The sequence below is a fragment of the Hyperolius riggenbachi genome, chromosome 6, assembly GCF_040937935.1.
Source record: "Hyperolius riggenbachi isolate aHypRig1 chromosome 6, aHypRig1.pri, whole genome shotgun sequence".
In the NCBI taxonomy this organism is placed as follows: Eukaryota; Metazoa; Chordata; class Amphibia; order Anura; family Hyperoliidae; genus Hyperolius; species Hyperolius riggenbachi.
In genome coordinates, this window is record NC_090651.1 from 166,389,736 (window position 1) to 166,413,682 (window position 23,947).

The 23,947-nt window shown below is 46.8% G+C and overlaps 1 long non-coding RNA gene across 1 annotated transcript in view; it reads left to right on the forward strand.

Annotated features, from left to right (window-relative positions):
- LOC137522592 (uncharacterized) overlaps positions 1-23,947 on the forward strand; it is a 46,035-nt gene that overhangs the window by 11,687 nt on the left and 10,401 nt on the right. The window contains exon 2 of the long non-coding RNA XR_011022355.1: positions 5,537-5,577. This is a non-coding gene — a long non-coding RNA (uncharacterized lncRNA). The remainder of the gene's footprint in view (positions 1-5,536; positions 5,578-23,947) is intronic.

Sequence of the window (23,947 nt, forward strand, 5' to 3'; positions counted from 1 at the left end):
GGACCAGTTTTTCAAAGATCTTCATGACGGTTGAAGTTAGGGCAACAGGTCTATAGTTGTTGAGGTCCGTGATGCCCGTTTTTTTGGGGACTGGTATGATGATAGACTTTTTGAGGCAGGTGGGAACTATTCCCTCCGTCAGTGATTTCTGGAATATGTGGGTGAGGACAGGGGCAAGCTGGCTGGCGCAGGTTCTCAAACAGGAGGAGGACACACCGTCTGGGCCAGAAGCCTTTCTGGAGTTCAGCTTTTGGAGGTGCCTTAGTACATCAGCCTCCTGGATTGCCACCGGCTCTGCTAGACCATGGACCATTCTTGGAGGGGCGGCTGCGGGAGGAGCACTAGGGGTGACTACCTTGCCCTGCGGGTGATTGGGTAGGTGCTCGAACCTGCAGTAGAACTCGTTGAGTTTTTCGGCCAGTTCGAGGCTTGGGGGCGCATGTTGAGGTGGTTGTTTAAGGTTCGTGGCTGCTCTGAGGCCCTTCCAGACCTCCCGAGGATTGTTGGACCTGAGGCTGAGGCCCAGCTTGTTGGAGTAGACACTCTTAGCGGCGCTGATCTCTCGTTTAAGGGTGTGCCTGGCTGCCTTGTATTCCTCAGGGGTGCCGGACTTGTGTGCTGCTTCCTTGATTTTGCGGAGCCGGCGTAGCTTGCCGTTGAACCAGGGCTTATTGTTAGGGTAGACCTTAAAGGTCTGTAGTGAACATCACTACAGGAAAACTCACAATCAGCCTATGGAGAATGATAAATCATAATCTAAATTGAGTCCCCCAATACCCAACGCCCCCAATTTACGGATCCAGAATGCCTCACATCTAGAGAGTTCCTTTTCTCTATCGCGCCCCGCCCCCCACCCTTTAGGTACCCCATCTATCACTTGTACTTTAAGTTGCGACAAACTGTGTCCAGTCTCAGTAAAATGCCTTGCCACCACATGTGAAGTGTCCCGGGTCCTGATAGTAGATTTATGTGCTGAAAGGCGCACTTTAAGGGGTTTAGTAGTCTTACCTATATATACCAGACCACACGGGCACTTCAACATGTAGATGACAAAGCTGGAATTACAATCAAAATGCTCTTTAATATGAAAAACTGTTCCCTTAGAGGGATGTCTAAAAACATCCCCCCTAGTGATGAAGTTACAAAGATGACAACTAAGACATGGGTATGTTCCTTTCCTGCCCTCCCTGGGTCTACCCATAGGGGGCCTAGTATGGACCAACTTATCCCTGATAGTGGGAGCTTTCTTAAACGATAGAAGAGGGGGGTAACGAAATTCTGGGATACGTGGAAATGCTTTCCTCAGCAAATGCCAGTGTTTATGAATGATCCTACCATTCTGCGGGCTACAAGTATTAAAGGTAGAAACAAAGGGAAGCCGGGGACCACCACTTTTGGTTCTCCCCGACCTACCCCTGTCACATAGAGTGTGAACCGGGTAACCTCTAGACGTAAATTTTCTCTTCATGTTATTTAATTGGTGATGCTGTTGTTGTTCATCTGAAACAATTCTGGTAATTCTTTTAAATTGACTATTTGGTATTGCATTTTTAGTCTGTAACGGATGAAAACTTGAATAATGTAGGATTGAGTTCCTATCGGTGGATTTTACAAAGAGATCTATCTCCAAACCTTTCCCCTCTCTGTACACTACAGTGTCCAAAAAGGAGACCCTCTCAGAATCTGTACGGGCAGTTAATTTAATGGTGGGGAATCGCTCCATCACACCAGAGAGGAACTGGTCAAGGGTCGAACGTGGCCCCGCCCACAAACAAAAAATGTCGCCATTATAGCGCCACCAGCACTTCGCGTGCTGGCGGAAAAGATCATCTACATAAATAAAAGTTTCCTCAAACAAACCCATAAAAAGGTTTGCATAGGAGGGGGCTACGTTCAACCCCATCGCAGTTCCCCAGTTCAAGATTTTTATGTATTTTGTGCAGTGTATAAAAACTTGGGGTCACTGGATGATCCTTAATCAAAAATTTTGATAACTTTTCATCAATAATACCACTCTCAAATGCTGCTAGAACCAGTGTTTTAATACGAGCCTGTATTGTACAAAGTGGATCACCCTCCTATACACATCCTTTTGACCCAATTGTCCAAGAATCTCCCCCCGGTAGTAATCTGCATCCAAAACAACTACTGCCCCGCCTTTATCTGCGGGGCGGATAACAATATCAGTTCTAGATTGAAGATCATGCAAAGCTTTAATTTCCCCTTTAGTGAGACTGAATCAGACCCTATCTTGTGTAAAGTCTTTTTCAATGACCTTGATGTCCTTCTCAACATTAGAGATGAACAAGTCCACCAATGCATTATTAGGGGGCGTAAAAGGTGCTTTTTAAACGTAAACCTGTAGAGGACAAAGTTAACTTGTCCACACTATCAGATGATTCCTCCTGTGTGGATATCGGCAGTGAACTGAAAAAAGCTTTCAGCTTGATGTTTCTATAGAACCTAAAAAGTTCCTGTTCTAGTAGGAAAAAGTTCGGACGATTCGTTGGGCTAAAAGACAGTCCATAATTCAAGACCTTTTCCTCAAGTTTCGAAAGATTATATCCAGAGATATTCACCACTAAATTTTTGGTAATGTATCCTTCCTCTGGCGTAGGGTCATCTGACTGTTCAAATTGCGGTGACCTCTTTTGTTGGAGCCTCTGTTGCTGACGGCGATATCGTTTGCCGCCCCTGCGCCTCCATTTTCTGCTGGAGAGGGATCCCTCGACCCTGGTAAAAAATCACTCTCAGAAGAATTGGGGCCCGAGTTTCCCGAGCCTGGTTTGCCACCTCTTGACCCTCTTGGTCGCCCCCTAAATCGTCTAGAATTCACAGGAACCATCCTCTGCCACGAATAGACGTAACCAGTCTGGTAGTCAGAGACATCACGGTTATATTTAGATCTCTTAATTTCCTCTACCAATTTCGTATACAGTTCCAATTTATTCTCTAGGGTTTCAGTATAATTTTTGTATTCATCCTCAGATAAATGAGGTCTCAATTTGCCCAACGTTTCAAAGATCTTAACATCTAGGGCTGGAAGTTCATGATGGATCTTATTAATCGTGTGCAACATCGCATCAAAAGAGGCTTTATTAACGATGCGTTCCCATATGGAGCAGAAGCTTGCGTCCCCTTGTAAATAACTGTGGGGCTACTTGAGCCCTAATAGAGCGAGGGATCCTTCTGTTGCGACAATATTCAGTCAATGTACGAGCATGGAGATCCAAATCGATTCTATGTCTTTTCAAATTTTCCAGCTCCCTTTTCAGTGGTTTCACGTCTGGAGCCTGTAGAAATACTATTTCTCCATCGGTAAGTGCAAGTATCCTTGTAGCTTGTTCATCTGTGAACGAGAAGACATCAGAAATGGTGTCTGATCTATTTTCTCCCATGGTGCTTCAGTCTCTTTGTGGTGTATATCAATAGAGTCCAAGAAGTGTGATTGGGACAGCACCCATGTATAGGAGATAATGTGCCCAAGCAGTCGGTCTTCCACACCACTGGAGCCGTCAAGTACAGGAACACAGGTTTCGCAGGCACCAATGTAGTAAATTATAGCTTCTTTATTGGTCACATCAGACAAAGCAGAGGGTACAACGACAGACCGCTGTTTTGAGCAACCTAGCTCTTTATCAAGTTGTTCAACACTGCATGAAAACCACATACAAATCATGTGCTTATATAAAGTCTAAAAACCAATCGAAATGCAGCGCTGGTATCATCCAATCACCGGACACTATGTCACCAGAGGACCTGATGGAAGACTTAGGTGTATCAGAAAAAACCTCCCCTTTTATCAGAAAAAGTCCTATTAAACATTGTATATCTCAAGCGCTTACTCCAAAATGTACACACTGCATAGCGCTAACAGCACCTTATCATATGGTTGAAACACCGCCAGGTTCAATACAGCCATAAGAAAAATCTTGAGTTCCCGCCGGGTAGACCAATAGTCTCCGGCGTGGACTCAATATTCGTCCCCTTGGCTCAGTTTCTAGATAAAGTCTTGCAGCCCCTAGTAGTTCAACTAGATTCATATATAAAAGACACGTCTAATTTTTTGGAGAAATTATCTACGATTGATGACCTTGGTGAAGAGATCTTACTGGTTACTTTGGATGTTGAAAGCCTCTACACCTCCATCCCACATGATGGAGGTGTAGAGGCTGTAGATTGGTATATGATGACGCATCTTGACCTCACGAGAGAGCAGCGTGAGTTCTTGATTGGTCTGCTAAAAAAATTGTATTACACTGTAATTACTTTAAATTTGAGGAGAGTTTTTATGTGCAACAGAGGGGAACTGCGATGGGGTCGAACGTGGCCCCCTCCTATGCAAACCTTTTTATGGGTTTGTTTGAGGAAACTTTTATTTATTTAGATGATCTTTTCCGCCAGCACGCGAAGTGCTGGTGGTGCTATATTGATGACATTTTTTGTTTGTGGGCGGGGCCACGTTCGACCCTTGACCAGTTCCTCTCTGGTGTGATGGAGCGATTCCCCACCATTAAATTAACTGCCCATATAGATTCTGAGAGGGTCTCCTTTTTGGACACTGTAGTGTACAGAGAGGGGAAAAGTTTGGAGACAGATCTCTTTGTAAAATCTACCGATAGGAACTCTATCCTACATTATTCAAGTTTTCATCCGTTACAGACTAAAAATGCAATACCAAATAGTCAATTTAAAATAATTACCATAATTGTTTCAGATGAACAACAACAGCATCACCAATTAAATAACATGAAGAGAAAATTTACGTCTAGAGGTTACCCGGTTCACACTCTATGTGACAGGGGTAGGTCGGGGAGAACCAAAAGTGGTGGTCCCCGGCTTCCCTTTGTTTCTACCTTTAATACTTGTAGCCCGCAGATAGGTAGGATCATTCATAAACACTGGCATTTGCTGAGGAAAGCATTTCCACGTGTCCCAGAATTTCGTTACCCCCCTCTTCTATCGTTTAAGAAAGCTCCCACTATCAGGGATAAGTTGGTCCATACTAGGCCCCCTATGGGTAGACCCAGGGAGGGCAGGAAAGGAACATACCCATGTCTTAGTTGTCATCTTTGTAACTTCATCACTAGGGGGGATGTTTTTAGACATCCCTCTAAGGGAACAGTTTTTCATATTAAAGAGCATTTTGATTGTAATTCCAGCTTTGTCATCTACATGTTGAAGTGCCCGTGTGGTCTGGTATATATAGGTAAGACTACTAAACCCCTTAAAGTGCGCCTTTCAGCACATAAATCTACTATCAGGACCCGGGACACTTCACATGTGGTGGCAAGGCATTTTACTGAGACTGGACACAGTTTGTCGCAACTTAAAGTACAAGTGATAGATGGGGTACCTATAGGGTGGGGGGCGGGGCGCGATAGAGAAAAGGAACTCTCTAGATGTGAGGCATTCTGGATCCGTAAATTGGGGGCGTTGGGTATTGGGGGACTCAATTTAGATTATGATTTATCATTCTCCATAGGCTGATTGTGAGTTTTCCTGTAGTGATGTTCATTGTTTTTATTTATTTTAGATATGGGTGCAGTGCTGGTCTCTATTCAATTTTGGACTAAGGTAAAAAATAATTTTTTCAATAAAGTATTTGTGTAATTTTGAATATAAATTTTTAGACTTTTGCATCTATGTAATTTTTACCCCCCTTGTGGTGGTTATCCACCCCATATTGGTTTTGATCACCGTTAGGTTTATGCCTTAATGTTTTGATATCGATATCCTATAGAGTTGTTGCCAATTACTACTATGACGACTTGGTGGGCGTACTTCTCTGGTGGGCGTGGATCCTAGTGTTTTGTGTAACGTAGGACGCGCCCTCTCAGTACGTATAGACGTGCGCAATAGATGCCGCATGTTTGCTTACATGCGCTTAGCGGACGTCTTTCTCTCTTCCGCATACCTCATGGCGTATTATGCGTACTTAGTTCCGCATACGTCATGACCACGCGTCATGAGTTTGCGACCATTTGAATGGTCGCGGCACTACAGGAGGATGGGGCTAAGTCTGTCCACCCCGTTCATACGGTTGGCCATATGTGGGAGGCCCCTTTGAGGGTGCCTCGCGCAGATTGGCTGACTATAATTTTACACAATTTATTTCTTATGGCTGTATTGAACCTGGCGGTGTTTCAACCATATGATAAGGTGCTGTTAGCGCTATGCAGTGTGTACATTTTGGAGTAAGCGCTTGAGATATACAATGTTTAATAGGACTTTTTCTGATAAAAGGGGAGGTTTTTTCTGATACACCTAAGTCTTCCATCAGGTCCTCTGGTGACATAATGTCTGGTGATTGGATGATACCAGCGCTGCATTTCAATTGTTTTTTAGACTTTATATAAGCACATGATTTGTATGTGGTTTTTATGCAGTGTTGAACAACTTGATAAAGAGCTAGGTTGCTCGAAACAGCGGTCTGTCGTTGTACCCTCTGCTTTGTCTGATGTGACCAATAAAGAAGCTATAATTTACTACATTGGTGCCTGCGAAACCTGTGTTCCTGTACTTGACGGCTCCAGTGGTGTGGAAGACCGACTGCTTGAGCACATTATCTCCTATACATGGGTGCTGTCCCAATCACACTTCTTGGACTCTAATTAAACTCCCTGATTGATGTATATGTTACGGCCAGATCCCGAAGTTTGGCCAGAACTAGAAGTGGCCGGCCACTTCGGGTTCTGGCCGGCCAATGTGCGAACTGGCCGCTGCGCTGCGGCCAATGTGAGAAATGCAACAATTCCTGTAAGGTTAATGGGATGTTGTGGCCGCAGCGCAGCGGGCAAATGTATCACACATCTTACTTTATTCAATGACATTAAGCCGCCCGGCTTTTTCTCTGCCTCTCTCCTCCCCCCCGCCTCTCTCTCCTCCCCCCGCCTCTCTCTCTTCTTCTCTTATGGGCAGCCGGGCGGGGACACGCGTGTCCCTCCGGAGTCGTTCGTCGCGGCAGGGGAATCCTGCCGTTCTTGCAGAGCGGGTGCTGGCAGAAGCGATGTCTGCAGCCTCCCCGCTCTGCTCTCCTGCCGCGACGAACGACTCTCCTGGACACGCGTGTCCCCGCCCGGCTGCCCATAAGAGAAGGAAGAGAGAGAGGCGAGGGGAGGAGAGAGAGGCGAGGGGAAGAGAGAAAGCGGGGAAAAAGCCGGTCGGCTTAATGTCATTGAATAAAGTAAGATGTGTGATACATTTGCCCGCTGCGCTGCGGCCACAACATCCCATTAACTTTACAGGAATTGTTGCATTTCTCACATTGGCCGCAGCGGCCAGTTCGCACATTGGCCGGCCAGAACCCGAAGTGGCCGGCCACTTCTAGTTCTGGCCAAACTTCGGGTTCTGGCCGTAACATATACACATGCAAGATGTTTTAAAGCACTTTAGGCCTGCAATTTAGCATTTAATGTGATTTCTGCTGCTTTGCGTCAAATCCAGATTTTTGCCCAGGACTTTTGGCATCTATCCCACTCCTTCATGCAAAAACTCAGATGTTAGACCCCTTGAAACATCTTTTCCATCACTTTTGGGGCCAGCATAAGTGTTTCTAGTTTTCAAAATTTGTCTCCCCATTGAAGTCTATTGCGGTTCGTGGAAGTTTACGCGAACCGAACTTTCGCGGAAGTTCGTGAACCGAAAATCGGAGGTTCAGGCCATCTCTAGTCATCACCAGTGATACATTTCAGAATGTAAATCACAGAGAGGAAAGATTTTACAATGGGCAAACACTGACTAAATAATTTATAAGGGAATATTGTAAAAATAATCAGTTTTATTCTTTGTTATTTTCAGTACAGTAACTCTTTAAAATGATCTCATTTACCACACACTCTACGATGGTAAGAGTGATTCCTGGGTACTACAAATGGTACTTAACCCCCTTGGCGGTATGAAAAATACCGCCAGGGGGAAGCGCAGCAGTTTTTAAAAAAAAAAAATTTTTTAATCATGTAGCGAGCCGAGGGCTCGCTACATGATAGCTGCTGCTCAGCGGCATCCCCCCCGCCCGCTTTGATCGCCTTCGGCGATCACCGATCAGGAAATCCCGTTCAAAGAACGGGATTTCCTGGAGGGCTTCCCCCGTCGCCATGGCGACGGGTCGGGATGACGTCACCGACGTCGGGACGTCATTGGGAGACCCGATCCACCCCTCGGCGCTGCCTGGCACTGATTGGCCAGGCAGCGCTCGGGGTCTGGGGGGGGGGCCGCGCGCCGCACCGGATAGCGGCGATCCGGCGCGGCGGCGGCGATCGGGGTGCTGGCGCAGCTAGCAAAGTGCTAGCTGCGTCCAGCAAAAAAAAATTATGTAAATCGGCCCAGCAGGGCCTGAGCGGCACCCTCCGGCGGCTTACCCCGTGTCACACACGGGGTTACCGCCAAGGAGGTTAAAGTAGACCTGTGAGGAAAAAAACTAAACTTGACAATGTACAGGATCTTCTCAAAAAATTAGCATATTGTGATAAAGTTCATTATTTTCTGTAATGTACTGATAAACATTAGACTTTCATATATTTTAGATTCGTTAACCACAACTGAAGTAGTTCAAGCCTTTTATTGTTTTTCTTATTGATGATTTTGGCATACAGCTCATGAAAACCCAAATTTCCTATCTCAAAAAATTAGCATATTTCATCCGACTAATAAAAGAAAAGTGTTTTTAAAACAAAAAAGTCAACCTTCAAATAATTATGTTCAGTTATGCACTCAATACTTGGCCGGGAATCCTTTTGCAGAAATGACTGCGTGGCATGGAGGCAATCAGCCTGTGGCACTGCTCAGGTGTTATGGAGGCCCAGGATGCTTTGATAGCGGCCTTAAGCTCATCCAGAGTGTAGGGTCTTGTGTCTCTCAACTTTCTCTTCACAATATCCCACGGATTCTCTATGGGGTTCAGGTCAGGAGAGTTGGCAGGCCAATTGAGCACAGTAATACCATGGTCAGTAAACCATTTACCAGTGGTTTTGGCACTGGGGGCAGGTGCCAGGTCGTGCTGAAAAATAAAAAATTTCATCTCCATAAAGCTTTTCAGCAGATGGAAGCATGAACCCACTTTTGAACCAGAAAAAGTGGCAGAAGCGCCTGACCTGGGCTACAGAGAAGCAGCACTGGACTGTTGCTCAGTGGTCCAAAGTACTTTTTTCGGATGAAAGCAACTTTTACATGTCATGGAAATCAAGGTGCCAGAGTCTGGAGGAAGACTGGGGAGAGGGAAATGCCAAAATGCCTGAAGTCCAGTGTCAAGTACCCACAGTCAGTGATGGTCTGGGATGCCATGTCAGCTGCTGGTGTTGGTCCAATGTGTTTTATCAAGGGCAGGGTCAATGCAGCTAGCTATCAGGAGATTTTTGGAGCACTTCATGCTTCCATCTGCTGAGAAGCTTTATGGAGATAAAGATTTCATTTTTCAGCACGACCTGGCACCTGCTCACAGTGCCAAAACCACTGGTAAATGGTTAACTGACCATGGTATTACTGTGCTCAATTGGCCTGCCAACTCTCCTGACCTGAACCCCATAGAGAATCTGTGGGATATTGTGAAGAGAAAGTTGAGAGACACAAGACCCTACACTCTGGATGAGCTTAAAGAGACTCTGTAACAACAAAAACCTCCCCTGGGGGGTACTCACCTCGGGTGGGGGAAGCCTCCGGATCCTAATGAGGCTTCCCACGCCGTCCTCTGTCCCACGGGGGTCTCGCTGCAGCCCTCCGAACAGCCGGCGACAGAGCCGACTGTAGCTTCAATATATACCTTTGCTGGCTCCAGCGGGGGCGCTGTGGCAGCTTTCGGCACGGAAATAGACGGAAATACCCGATCTCCGTCGGGTCCGCTCTACTGCGCAGGCGCCGGAAAGTTGCGCCCGCGCAGTAGAGCAGACCCGACGGCGATCGGGTATTTCCGCCTACTTCGGAGCCGACAGCCATCAGAGCGCCTGCGCAGGAGCCAGGAAGGTAAATATTACGTCACCGCTGCACGGAGGGCTGCAGCGAGACCCCTGACGGATGGAGGACGGCATGGGAAGCCTCATTAGGATCCAGAGGCTTCCCCCACCCGAGGTGAGTACCCCCAGGGGACGTTTTGTCGTTACAGTTCCTCTTTAAGGCCGCTATTGAAGCATCCTGGGCCTCTATAACACCTGAGCAGTGCCACAGGCTGATTGCCTCCATGCCACGCCGCATTGAAGCAGTCATTTCTGCAAAAGGATTCCCGACCAAGTATTGATTGCATAACTGAACATAATTATTTGAAGGTTGACTTTTTTTGTTTTAAAAACACTTTTCTTTTATTGGTCGGATGAAATATGCTAATTTTTTGAGATAGGAAATGTGGGTTTTCATGAGCTGTATGCCAAAATCATCAATAAGAAAAACAATAAAAGGCTTGAACTACTTCAGCTGTGTGTAATGAATCTAAAATATATGAAAGTCTAATGTTTATCAGTACATTACAGAAAATAATGAACTTTATCACAATATGCTAATTTTTTTTAGAAGATCCTGTATAGGAAAGCCTCTGGATGGCACAGAGGCTTACCATGTCTTCCTGGACCCCACTGCTGCCCGCCATTATCCTCTTCTAAGTCACACCCGTGCCCTTTTTCATTTACAAGTGTGGCTGTACTGTGCCTGCACAAGTCCCATCTGTGCCGGCACAGTAGCATAGAGCTGCTTTCGCATGGAGGAAAAAGCGGTGCACAAGGCCCAGATTTACATCAGAGGAGCCCATAGGCACAGTTGTCCTGGTACCCTAGACTTTGCCCTCCATGAACGTAAGAACCCCGCCGAACTGCACCGCAAGTGTGCTGGCTGTCCCAGCTGTCACTTCTCCCTTACTTCCCTTGCCCGTCATAGGTAGCTAAAGGTGTCCCTAAGGGCCCATTCACACCTGAGCGGGAATCGCACGATTCCCGCTCACGGCAAACCGCTAGCGGTTCTGCAAGAACCGCTACACAATATAGCGAGTGGCAGTGTTCTCACTGCCGCGGTTGCGGTTAGCGATAACCGCAACCGCGCTGCATGCAGCGGTTTGCCGGCGACGAGCGTTCCGTGATTTGCGATCGTGATTAGCGTGCATAGCATGCTAATCGCGATCGCTCCAAAACCGCCGCAGTGTCCAGTGTTTTTTCTGCGCTAATCGCAGGAAAATCACTCCTGCAAAACGCCGGCGCTGTGGTTCTAAGTGTGAACGGGCCCTTAGCATTAGGTAGCCAGAGGTACCCTCAATAGTAGTTAGTGATGCCCTTGACTGAAGGGAGATCTTGTCAGTGGAATGCTGGGAGCTGGGTGAGTAACCTCTCATTTACACTCTCATTAGTACTCTGCATAGCGAAGGAGGGTGAGAGGCACTTGGGATGGGGAGGAGGGTGAGCCCCCTTTCCATTATCAGGCGCCTGTAGGCAGGTGCTTACGGTGCCTTATGGTAAATCTGGCCCTGCACATGTCTGTTCTGGTGAATGGAGCAGAATGTCCCAACCTGCAACAATGAACAAAATGGACAGGATCCAAGAGAGCAATGGATGCAGTGCATTTCAGTGGAAACCGTCTCCACTACCCATTTTGCGAGTAGACCTATGATGACTAGTAGCAGCACAGAGAGCATTGCAGAGAGGAGAGCAAGCTTGCAGCAATGATTATTCTGTCCATTCCCTTAACTAATCTAAACTGATGCAAATGAATGTAAAATGGACTGGAACATATGTTCAGTAAACTACACATTTTTAATCCAGCATACTGTGAACCTAGCCTTAGTGTGTATACCGTAGTTACGTTCCTATCCTATCCTGTACATTTTCAACAGTTTTCATCTGTTTAAGGCCCCTTTTACCCTTTTTTTAGCATTGCGTTACCATTTCTGCACACAGGGTAACGCAACAGCAATGAAAGTGTATGGGGCCAGGGCCGGATTTACCATAAAGCACTGTAGGCACATGCCTACAGGCGCCCGATGATGGAAAAGCGTCTGACTCCTCTCCTTGAGTGCCTCCCTGCCTCCTTCCCTATGCAGAGTACTCTCGGCATTCCACTGATCAGATCTCCCTTCAGTCAGGGCACCTATAGCTACCTAATATTGAGGGTACCTCTGGCTACCTAATACTAAGGGCTGTAGCTGTAGCTACCTATGACAGGCAAGGGAAGTAAGGGAGGAGTGACAGTTGGGCCAGCCAGCACATTTGCAGTGCGGTTTGGTGGAGGTTGTAGGTTAATGGAGGGAGAAGTCTAGGGTGCCAGGACATCTATGCCTATAGGCTCCTGTGATGTAAATCCGGGCCTGTATGGGGCCCAGTAAACTTACTGCGTCTCCCCACGCCAGAAGTATCCAATTTGCTGCCGACCTGCTGCAAAGGCAACTGCATGTTACCATGCAAATTCTGCGGGAACGCAGAATGCATTGAATTCAATGCGCAACACAGGAATTTTAAACTTGTTGGTGGCAAGCAAATACGATGGGGAAGCTGGGAATCCCAGTGACGTACGTCACTGAGCGAGTGGTGGTGACAGGTGGTGAAGGGCGTATAGGGAGGGGCGGCGCTATGCATATGACCCTGGCAGTACACTCTGCCGCAGGGTCATATCAAACTCTGTTTTGGTGGTGCAATGCGAAGGGGCAACGCATCACCCCGCAACGCTCTCCTGAGGTATAAAACCAGCCTTAAGGTAACAAACAGTATCTGCAATCCTTCCAGCAATTCTCTCTGTGCTTTAAAGAGGAACTGTAACGACAAAACGGCCCCTGGGGGGTACTCACCTCGGGTGGGGGAAGCCTCAGGATCCTAATGAGGCTTCCCACGCCGTCCTGCGTCCCTCGGGGGTCTCGCTGTAGCCCTCCGTACAGCTGTGACGCAATATTTACCTTCCTGGCTCCTGCGCAGGCGCTCTGATGCCTCTCGGCGCCGAAGTAGGCGGAAATACCCGATCACCGTCGGGTCTGCTCTACTGCGCAGGCGCAAGTTTCCGGCACCTGCGCAGTAGAGCGGACCCGACGGAGATCGGGTATTTCCGTCTATTTCCGTGCAGAAAGTCGCCACAGCACCCCCGCTGGAGCCAACAAAGGTAAATATTGAACTGACAGTCGGCACAGTCGCCGGCTGTTCGGAGGGCTGCCGCGAGACCCCCGTGGGACAGAGGACGGCGTGGGAAGCCTCATTAGGATCCGGAGGCTTCCCCCACCCGAGGTGAGTACCCCCCAGGGGATCTTTTTAATATTACAGAGTCTCTTTAAAGAACATGAAATCATCATCCTGTAAAATGGAGAGTGGAAACAACCATCCCGATTTGCATGGGACTCTCCTGGACCCTGCCCCCTTGCTCTGTGTACCGCCACCTATTCACAAAATCCTGGATTCCTGCTATCTCCCCAGCCCCTTCTTCAATCTGCTGCAGCAGCGCTTTACTGTACATGCACACAGACAAAGGGTAGGGTCACATTTGTGGCTGCATAAAAATGGCAGTGTTTTCCCGTGGTCGAGTCTACATTCTTGGCCGACAGCCAGCTGAGAACAGGCGAAATGTCAGCAATAGGGAATCGCATTCATGCAATGCAGTGTCTGCTTTTTCTCACAATTGTATGAAGTGTGACCCTAGCCTCACTGGTATCTCTGTAAGTGATGGGAGAGAAGCAAAGCCGAATGCAGTCACTGTCATTGCTCTGACCTGGTGTACTCCAGGGCTCTGTACACCGTAGCCTGAAGTGAAGTTGAGGGAGGGAAGGCTGAAAGTGAGGGAGGAGGGAGGCATGGAGGTGAGAGTGAGGAGCAGGGGCGCCGCCAGCATACAAGGAGGCATGGGTACTTTGGTCCTCACTTTAGAGGGGGGCCTCACTTTCTTGCTGGCGGCTGACGGCCTGCCCTGTGCTGCACCAGGGGAGGAACAGAGGTGACACAGGGGGACAAAAGAGGCACAAGAATAACAGAGAGGAGACAGGAAGACATGAGGTGACATGGAGGGGGACAAAAGAGGCACAAACTAAGGTGACACAGAGGGGGGGAAAAAGAGGCAAGGGAGAACAGAGGGGGACAAAAGACAACAGATTCAGGTTAAGAACTGACCTACAGTCCCTATCTCATTTGTTAACCGGGGACTACCTGTATTTCGCTAGTATTTGGCTCCACCCACATCATGTCATGGCCACACCCACTTGAGGAAGTGGCAGGGCCATGCCCATTTTTCGCTGCAGCTTGCTTCATGCGGTGTTCCCTTTGGGGAGGGGAGACTCGAAATATGGGCTGCTTGGGGCCACCACCAACACCTTAGCTGTAACCCTGGTGTGGAGGGGAGCAGGCTAGGAAGAAACAGATGGCCAGAGAGAGAGGAGATCATAAGTAGCACTCATTGTAAATTACCACCCACAACAGCTGGGCTACCACTGCTACTTGGCACCTACTACTTGTCTGTTACCCATTATCTACAACTTGTTAAGCCAGTATCTGTCATTGCTACTACTTGCCTAACTATCACTACTTGCCTACCACTAGAATCCACCACTAAAATCTAACTATCGCTACCAGTTAACCACTAGGATTTACTGGTCACTACCTAATTGTCATTAGAATGTACCTATTGTTACCAATCACTATCTAGTCAATCATTTTTTGTGGAATGCTTGACTTAAGGTGCATACACACATCAGACTATAGTCTTTGGAAAATGAAAGATCACAGACCAATCTTACCACCCTTCATGTAGTAGGAGAGCCATACTCTACACAGTCTTTTCTATGGAGCTGAACTTCACATCAGGAAAAAATCTTTGCAAGATGCAGCACACACAGATGCTGTACAGACACAAAAGATCAGTATCTGCAAAAGATCTGTTCCTGCCAAAAATCCATTCCTGCAAATTGCAATGATAGTCTATGAGATCTGCAGATCATCATACACACATGATTTAACTGACATTCATCTGCAGATCAAGCAATCATCCGCAGATCTGAAAATCCATCCTGGTGGATCTGATCTGCAGATGAATGTCAGTTAAATCATGTGTGTATGATGATTTACATATATCAAACGAAAGCGCAATAAATTTCCTGACGGGGTTTCCAGGGGGTCTATACGCAGCCGCAGTGCTTTGGCCAGGGATCGCTATACAGCCGCAATATGGCTGTCTGAAGATCCCTTGCATTTTTTCCTATTTTCCCAATTTTTTCTTTTATGTTTAGAGTGTGGGAATTTAAAAAGAAAATTATGTGGGGTCCCCCCTCCTGAAACCTTTTAATCCCTTGTCCCCCATGCAGGCTGGGATAGCCAGAATGTGGAGCTCCGACCAATTGGGGCTTCACACCCTGACTATACCAGCTGCAAAAAAGGTCCCCTAATGCCGATTTTTGTTCCGGAGTATATGTTGGGGGGGCCCCCCAGGTTTATTTTGCCCTGGGGCCCCATTGTTGCTTAAACCGGCCCTGCCTGCAATAACATGACATCTGCTTTCATATCTGTGTTTACTGATGTGTGAACCAACTCTACAGAGATGACAACTTCATTTTTTAAAGCAAACGTGAGGTTTGCATAGGCTTTGTTTAGATAATTACCTTGGGGGGGAGCCTCTGGATCCTAAAGAGGCTTCCCCCTTCCTCAGCCAGCCTGTTCCATGCACTGGGACCCCCGAAGAACGATGTCCATGTGCACTAGCACTGTCCTGCTCGGGGTCCGGCAGAAAAAGCTGAACCTGACTGGGGTCCAAGCTACTATGCAGGTGCAGACTGCTCATGACTGCGCAGTAGCATGGACCCAATCCAACCTCAGTTTTTCCTGTGACAGCCAAGCAGGACAGCGCGCCTGCAGGAGATGTCGACAAGCTTCTTCAGGGGGTCTAAGTGCTGCAGAGGAGGATAAGGGAAGCCTCTTTAGGATCTAGTGGCTTTCCCTTCCTGAGGTAAGTATCCAACAGGGTCAATTTTTTTTTCGCTACAGGTACACTTTAACTCTTGCTGTATTTTAAAAAAGAAGAGGGATTTTAACCAATTTCTTAGTAGGTCTAGTAGTATATGTACGTATGTTTATCTCATCATGTCTCTTCAAGTATGCTTTAAAAAAAAATGATCACACTAAGAATTGATAGAACTAATAAGTATTGATCATGCCAACACCAATGAATGTTGAAATCTGTCCAAATTGTACCCCTCCCTTCTCTGTGCATCAGGCTGCTTGCCACCTAGCTTCACCTCATGGCAAGTGTACCCCTCAGCCTAAAGTCTCAAACTCATTCAGTTACTGTTGACCTTAAAGAACAACTATCAAAGAAACTGCTTTTCTATAAACCCCACATACCTATAGAGGTTTTAGCTAGGAACACTAAAATACATTTCAGAGGTCTCTTAGCACAGCTTGTGTGAAAAAAAGCCTTGTTTACCGGCTGTTTTATAACAATGTTGTGTCAGCATCTGGGGTACAGCTGAACTGTAACCTGCCTGCAAACTGTTTACTTTACACTGCATGGCACAGAGAGACACAGACAGGAACTTCAGCTGACGATTGTTTACAGACATTTGAAGCTATATTTCTGCTTTCTATCATACTGAACAGATTTAAGTCACAGTATTAGACCCAATGAAGATTTTTTCTGTATGCTGGATGTGATGGGCACAGTCCTCCATAGTAATGCCCACAGTGAGAACTGTTCTCTGTAAATGTAATTTTCTTCATATAAAACATGAAAAGATGAAAAAAAGCCTTTGTGTTGTTTTGCTAGTAATTCTAGCAATTACTGGAAATATACTGTATGTGGCATTTAGAATTTTAGTTAAAAGGAACCAGAGATGAACGATTCACACAAAATAAACATATCAGTTGATAGCTTGTAAAGAATAAATGCTCTACCTGATAATTTCACCACTTTGGTGTGCCTTTTTGAGTGTTTTTTTTATCCATTATTGCTCCAGGAAATATCCAATATGGCCGCCGGCTCATACCTGTTCTGCTTCCAGGTTATAAGCTGTTCTGGATGTGCTGTCTAGCCTCTGAGACTATAGACAAGCAGGGCTGCTGCAGCCTTTCATCTGTCTGCTTTCAACTATTATTCTGGTATGCTGTGTGGCTGCCTGTAGAAAGTGTCTCTCATAGAAATGAAACTGCATACAGTAGATAATGACAGACTGCACACAGGTACACTGTTTCAGAGCTTCTTTCAGCAGCCCCTCCCATGGATTTTTATCACAGTTGATAACAGATAGATTAGACTGAGAAGAATAAAACTAAAAGCAGGGTAGGTGTTTACTGTCATGTTCCCACTGATAAATGTAATAAAATACATGAGGGTGCTTCATCTCTGGTTCTCTTTAACTTTTATAGTTATCCTTTAAAGCAAACTTCAACTGAAAAATAACAGTCAAAATAAACACACACGTCATACTTACGTCCCGTGCAAAGGGTCCTTAAGTGGGGGGTGCTCAAATTTTAAAAAAAGAGACTCGCCCCCTAAGCCACCCCCCCCCCATGCAAAGTACTATCTATGAGTGGTGGAGGACCTTCCCCCCAATCCCCTTGCCCTGCAGTGGCATGCTTCACCTTCACCCCCCGTTCTCCAACTGTCCCAAACCATCCCCCTGAGCCTCCCGCTTGCCACATACATTCAGTCACAGAAGCGCTGCCTGCATTCAATGGTGTGGAATGAGTCGGACCTGTTACCAGTGGCCATATTCCCCCCCCCCCCCCCTCGTTTCTGGCTAGGGGGGTATTGGTTGTCATGTAGGTGCTGAATGCAGATGCTGGGTGCCATGTGGGTTCTGGCTGTGGGAATAGAAGAAAAAGACTGGGTCTCTACCTGGATAAATGAAATTGTAGCACTATTTTATTGCACCATAGTGACAAAACAACACTGCGTTTCGGCCAGCAGGCCTTTATCAAGGCCTTTATCAACACTTGATAAAGGCCTGCTGGCCGAAACGTCGTGTTGTTTTGTCACTATGGTGCAATAAAATAGTGCTACAATTGCATTTATCCAGGTAGAGACCCAGTCTTTTTCTTCTATTGCTGCTGACTTTTTGCACCCTGAGGGATCCGGGTGTGGACTGGTTGACTCTCTGGCTCAATTATATTAGAACAATTGAGCTCCTGGGACTGCTTCTTTTTTCCTGGGGTTCTGGCTGCTGGTACAGGGTGTCATGTGGGTTCTAGCTGTTGGTGGGTATCAAGTGTCATGTGGGTGTTGATTGCAGGTACTTAGTGCCATGTGAGATCTAGGTGCGTGTACTGGATGTTATGTGGGTGCTGGGTGTGACATGGGTGCAAATACTTGATGCCATACCTGTACTGGGTGCAGGGCCGCCATGAGAAATTTTGGGGCCCCTCACACATCATCAGGCCTGCCCCACATATTAGATCTGCAGAATCCACCCCAGATTAGGTACAGGTGTTCCCCAGTATGGGCTAGCTAGGTACAGGTGTTGCCCAGTATAGGCTAGCTAGGTACAGGTGTTCTCCGATATGGGCTACCTAGGTACAGGTGTCGGCCCAGTATAGGTTAGCTAGAAAGACAGGAGGAAAAGACAGAGGAGAGAGAGAGAGACAGACACAGGAGAAAGAGACAGAGGAGAGACAGAGAGAGCGAGACAGAGGGAGAGAGGCAGGAGGAAGATACAAAAGAGAGAGAGAGGCAGAAGAAAGACAGAGGGAATGAGACAGAGAGAACGAGACGGGGGAGAGAGACAGGAGGAAGATAGAGCGGAGAGAGACAGAAAGAAATAGACTGAAAAGAGAGAGGCAGGAAAAAGAGACAGAGAAGAGAGAGAGACAGGAGAAAGAGAGAGTGGAGAGAGACAGAGAAAGAGACAGAAAAGAGAGAGAAAGACAGAAGGGATAGAGAGAGAAGAAGAGAAAAGAGAGTGACAGGAGAAAAGAGAAGAGGACAAGACAAAGAAGAGAGACAGACAGATCCAGCCATGGTGTCTGGCATTGTGTGCCTGGAGTGGACGGTGGCCCAACTGGTCGTGAGATGAGCAGCGGCGAAAAAGCGGCGGCATCTTGCTCTCACGGTCTCAGCGGTGGAGGAGCAGCGACGATCAGACCACTCCTGACCATGGAGCAGCCATGTGCTTCACTCCTGTAGCGTCCGGGTCCTGTCTAGGGCCGCCAGGAATGGAGCCGAGCGTGCCAGCTTTGATAAGCTCTGACTCTCTGGCTGTGTTGCAGTTTTGGGGGGATCAGAAGATCATGTTCGGGTCCATAGCTGGTCGGGTTTGGGACCTCAGCCACCTGATGCGGGGCCGCAACATCAGGTGGGAGGCCCCAGCTAATGGCACACTTGATGAGCCATCACTCGGACCTCAGTACGAGCACTGGGGAGCTGGAGCCCGGAGAGCCAAGGCATGATTGCCAATCCGATAGCGTGGGGGAGCTAGAAGGAGCTCCTGCCACGATTTATGGCAAAGTTACTGCAGGAACCCCGTGGCCATTGCTACCCTGTCAGGCGTCCTCTTGGTGAAAAACCTACTGAGCGACAGAGGTTAATGCCAGTGTGTGGGGGGGCTCTGGGCCCCTCACACTAGTGTTAGTTTTGCCCCCCTGATGGCGGCCCTGGTTGGGTGCTGGCTGTGGGTGGGCATTGGGTGTGCCCCTCTGCATGTGCCTGTTGCGTAATCTAATTTTCAATCTCTTTCTCCTCTCATTCGTCCCGTTTGTCCTCTGTAATTGACACGTCCTGTTTGTCCACTGTAATGGAATTCTCTGTCCTCCATTTTAAAAATGGCAATGACCCCATAACAGCTTCTGGGTCAGCACAGCCTTTAAACTGTAATATCTCCCACTTGAGTCATAGGAAAACATGGACATTACCTTGCACATCAGTTATAACTGACAGCATCTTATATAGTGGAAAAGGGCCCTAAGGCCATCAGTTCTGACACGATCTAGTAAGAATTGTAGGAATTTGTTGTTACAAATAAATGGAGAGCTGTTGAGAGGAACTGAGTGTGAGGTAAGTATGTAATATTCCTTTGCAGGTACATCATCTGTTTATTTTACTTCAGGTTCCCCTTTATGCTATTTTTATATATGGTACGGTGCAATCATCCTGCAGCAGAAAAGCCCTGGAGCAGGATGATTGCATTGCACCTTTGCCCTGTGCATATTACCCTGCGGCAGAGTGCACCAACAGGGCAATATGCATAGCTCTGCTCCCCACTACCACGATTGGGCATTTACACTTACTCAGTCGCCCAGATCATGCGGCACTTATATGCAGAGTTTGTGGTGGTCTTGTGCTGATTTCGCTACTTCTGTCACACTGCACCATGTTGCCATGGTATGTAGGTCCCCACAGACTTACATTGCCCTCACAACAAGCTGCGGTGGGGAGAGTACCGCAATGCGATGCAAGTGTGAAAGCAGCCTCAATGATCATTTGAAAGACAGTTTTGGGAGTGGGCACTGCACATTCATTCAGTCTGGCAATAGCCAAGGAGCATGTGCTGTTGGATTATAAATAGGAGAATAGATAACGGGTGGTGAATGAGCAAGTGTTTTGCTGCAGTGTGCTGGAGAAAAGAGCACAATGCCCGTGTGTTGCTCATCGGTTACTAATCTGCCACAGTGGATCACTAAAGCACATTGTGGTACATCTGCACAAAGTAGGGTCTGAATCACACAAGAAAAAAGAATGCAGCTAATCTTGTACGATTTTACAGTAATGTCAGAAACACCTGATATGCTGCATGCATGCTTGTTCATAGTCTATGGATAAAAGTTTTAGAGGCAGAGGATAAGTAGAGTGACCAGATTTTTGAAGGCTCAACCTGGGACGGGGGGAATTGGACGATCCCTTTCCTGGACGATCTTCAATCTCCCGCTCAGCCTCTCACAGGCAGAGCAGGGCTACGGCAAGATGGCGTCCGGAGGCAGAGCCCTGTACTGGAGACAAATAGTCTCCAATACAGGGCTCCGCCTCCGGACGCCATCTTCCCGTAGCCCTGCTCTGCCTGTGCCTGCCGGAGGAGAACATTGCAGGCTGGAGCGGGGCTGCGGGGAATGAACTAGCTCAGCGTCTAGTAGACGCTGCGGCTAGTTCACTGTACGGTGGCCAGAGTCCCGAGGCCGGGACGTCCTGCTGCTAAAAGCGGGACGTTTCCCGGGACCTCATGCAGCCTGGGACAGCGCCCCCCGAAGGCGGGACGCGTCCCAGGTAAAGCGGGACATATGGTCAACGTAGGATAAGCAGGATAGCCAGGTAACTGGTATTGCTTAAAGAACAAGCGACACCCATGCTAACCTAGAAATAAAAAACACATATATAAGTAGATAAATACTACTTCTACTTACATAACAGATGTATTGTGCTATCCAGGTAATGATTCCTGTGAATTTTATAAAGGAAAAGCAGAAAATCCTATTCTAGGCAGTGGCCATCTTGCCAAGCTAATGCTGACATCATATCCTCCCTATGGCCCAGTGCACACCGAGCGGATTTGGATGCAATCCGCCGGCCGCATCGGCCTGTAAATCCGCTTGGCTAATGTATTTCAATGGGCTGGTGCACACCGGCGGTTTGAGGTTTGTAGCAAACCGCAAACGTGCAACAGGAGGCACGTTTGCTACAAACCTTTAAACCACCGGTGTGCACCAGCCCATTGAAATACATTAGCCAAGCGGATTTACAGGCGGATGCGGCGGGCGGATCGCATCCAAATCCGCTCAGTGTGCACTGGGCCAAATCTCTGCAATCCGCATCAAAAACCGCTAGCGTTTTGTGGATCTGCTAGCGGTTTTGGTGTGCACTGGGCCTGACTCTTGTTTTTCCTCCTCCCTTCTCTTGCTCATTGAGTATTCATTAGCTGCCCTCCTCCCAGAGTCTTCAGACACTCCCACTGAGGTGTATACTAGGAAGTGCACTGTCTTTTTTATTTACACATCCAATCACTGAGTCACCTCAGCCTTGCTTGTAAACACAAGTAATCAGAGGGTGTTTCTGATAAGCAGCTAGATAGGGAAATAAATGGAAGAGGAGGAATATATTATAGATAAAAACAACTCCCAGCATTCAACTCTTTGGCACTGTTTGGCACTAGGGCCAGTGCTCCTAAAGTATGTGATAATTACAAACCATAACAGCAGAAAAAGTTTAGCAAGTTTTGAATGCAGGATTAGCATATTTATCACTTAATACACTCAGACCATTTGCTGTTGAAATTTTTTTTGAAAGATTTTTATGTTGACAATAACGCTTTAAAAGGAAATACATATGGCAGCCTCCATATACCTTTCACTTCAGATTTTGTTTATGTGTCTACTAGAATTATTTTCAGTCTGTTTTAACTTAATACAAAACATTAAACACAAGAGAGTATGAGGTCGAACATGATTAAAATAGATTTGTTTTTTTCAGACACTTTCTATGGGTCCTTTCACACTGCATCAGATGCGTTGCAGAATAATTCTGCATGTCAACTCCTTGCCTATACAATTCTATAGCGCTGTTCGCATCTCTGCTTTGTAACAGTTTGCGTACCGTAATTATAAGGCTAGTTTCACACTGTGCATATTGCATAACTCGTGTTATAATATGTGTGAACTGAAATGTACATTGTGCACATTATACCATACACGTTAGTTCAAAACCTGCATGCAGAGAATTAGAAAAGCACGATCCGTTACAATACAGGGATGTGAACAGGTACATAGAATTATATGGGCAGAGAGTTGACATGCAGACTTACAGTATTCTGCAATGCAACTGATGCAGTGTCAATGCACCCTAACTCGCTGCACCCCCTTCAGTAGAGTCAGCACCGTTGTGCATTAAAGGTCTTTATTATATGAAAGTTTCATGATCAGTGACAGCAGCGACAGCCCCACTGTTTTGGTCCGATAGACCTGATGGAAGACTTCTCCTCCTAGTATGTAAATGGCCACATCCCATAATAATGGTAGTGTTGTGCCCAACTAGGAGGAGAAGTCTTCCATCAGGTCCGTTTGATGTCCGCTGTTCTCCCTTTGGCTGATGGGGTTAGAATTTGATTGGTGGGAGTCAGTTGGCTCCACTGTATAAAGCAAATGTTTTTAATCTGTGTGTGATGTGATACTGAGCAGCTTGAGAAAGGTCTATCGGAACAAAACAGTGGGGCTGTCGCTGCTGTCACTGATCATGAAACTTTGATATAATAAAGAGCTTTAACACAACAACGGTGCTGACTCTACTGAAGGAGGTGTGGAGTAGTGTCTGGAGGTACGGAGACACTGAGAGTCGGAGCATGTTGGCTTTCCTCTCCTGGGTGCTTGCTACATACTTTGGAGCCCTAACTCGCTGCATGCTGGCTTTGAATTAACATATATGATAAATGTCCATTGCAGTTCAGACACATAAATGTTGCCTTCCAATTTTGTAAGATGAAAAAGAGGGACACCTTTTAGCACAAAAGCATTTTCACTTGCCAGACCTCCAGTCATGCAAACCAAGAATAATTTATGAAACATTTACATTTTTAAACCACACTGCCTATTTATTATCATTTGGAAATAAACAAGGCAACAATGTAAAGGTTGGGCATACCATTTAGAACATGTTGTTACTTTACTGAGAGGTTTTTAAGTCTGATAAACAAATCCAATCTTGATGTTTGGGTCCATTGCTTAAGCCCCCATTTACACTGGGGATCGCAAAGTGTTTATTCTTTTTTCACTTTTGAACATAACAAGAATGCGATTTTTGAAAGATCCCAATTCGCTTTTTTAACATTTGAACTGCGATTGCTAAAAAATCGCGGTAAAGCACTGGCGATCGCTGCAATTTTTAAAGCATTAGTGGTCGCCAGCGATTCAAAGCACTGCGTGAATCCCCTGTGTGAATGGGCCCTCAGAGTCTCTCCAAGAATCTGAATTAGGGCCAGTGCACACCAAAAACCTCTAGCAGATCTGCAAAACGCTAGAGGTTTTTGAAGCAGATTTTCAGAGCGATTCTAGGCATGGTAGAGAGGTTTTCTAAACATGCCTAGCATTTTTTAGAGCGTTTTTGTGTG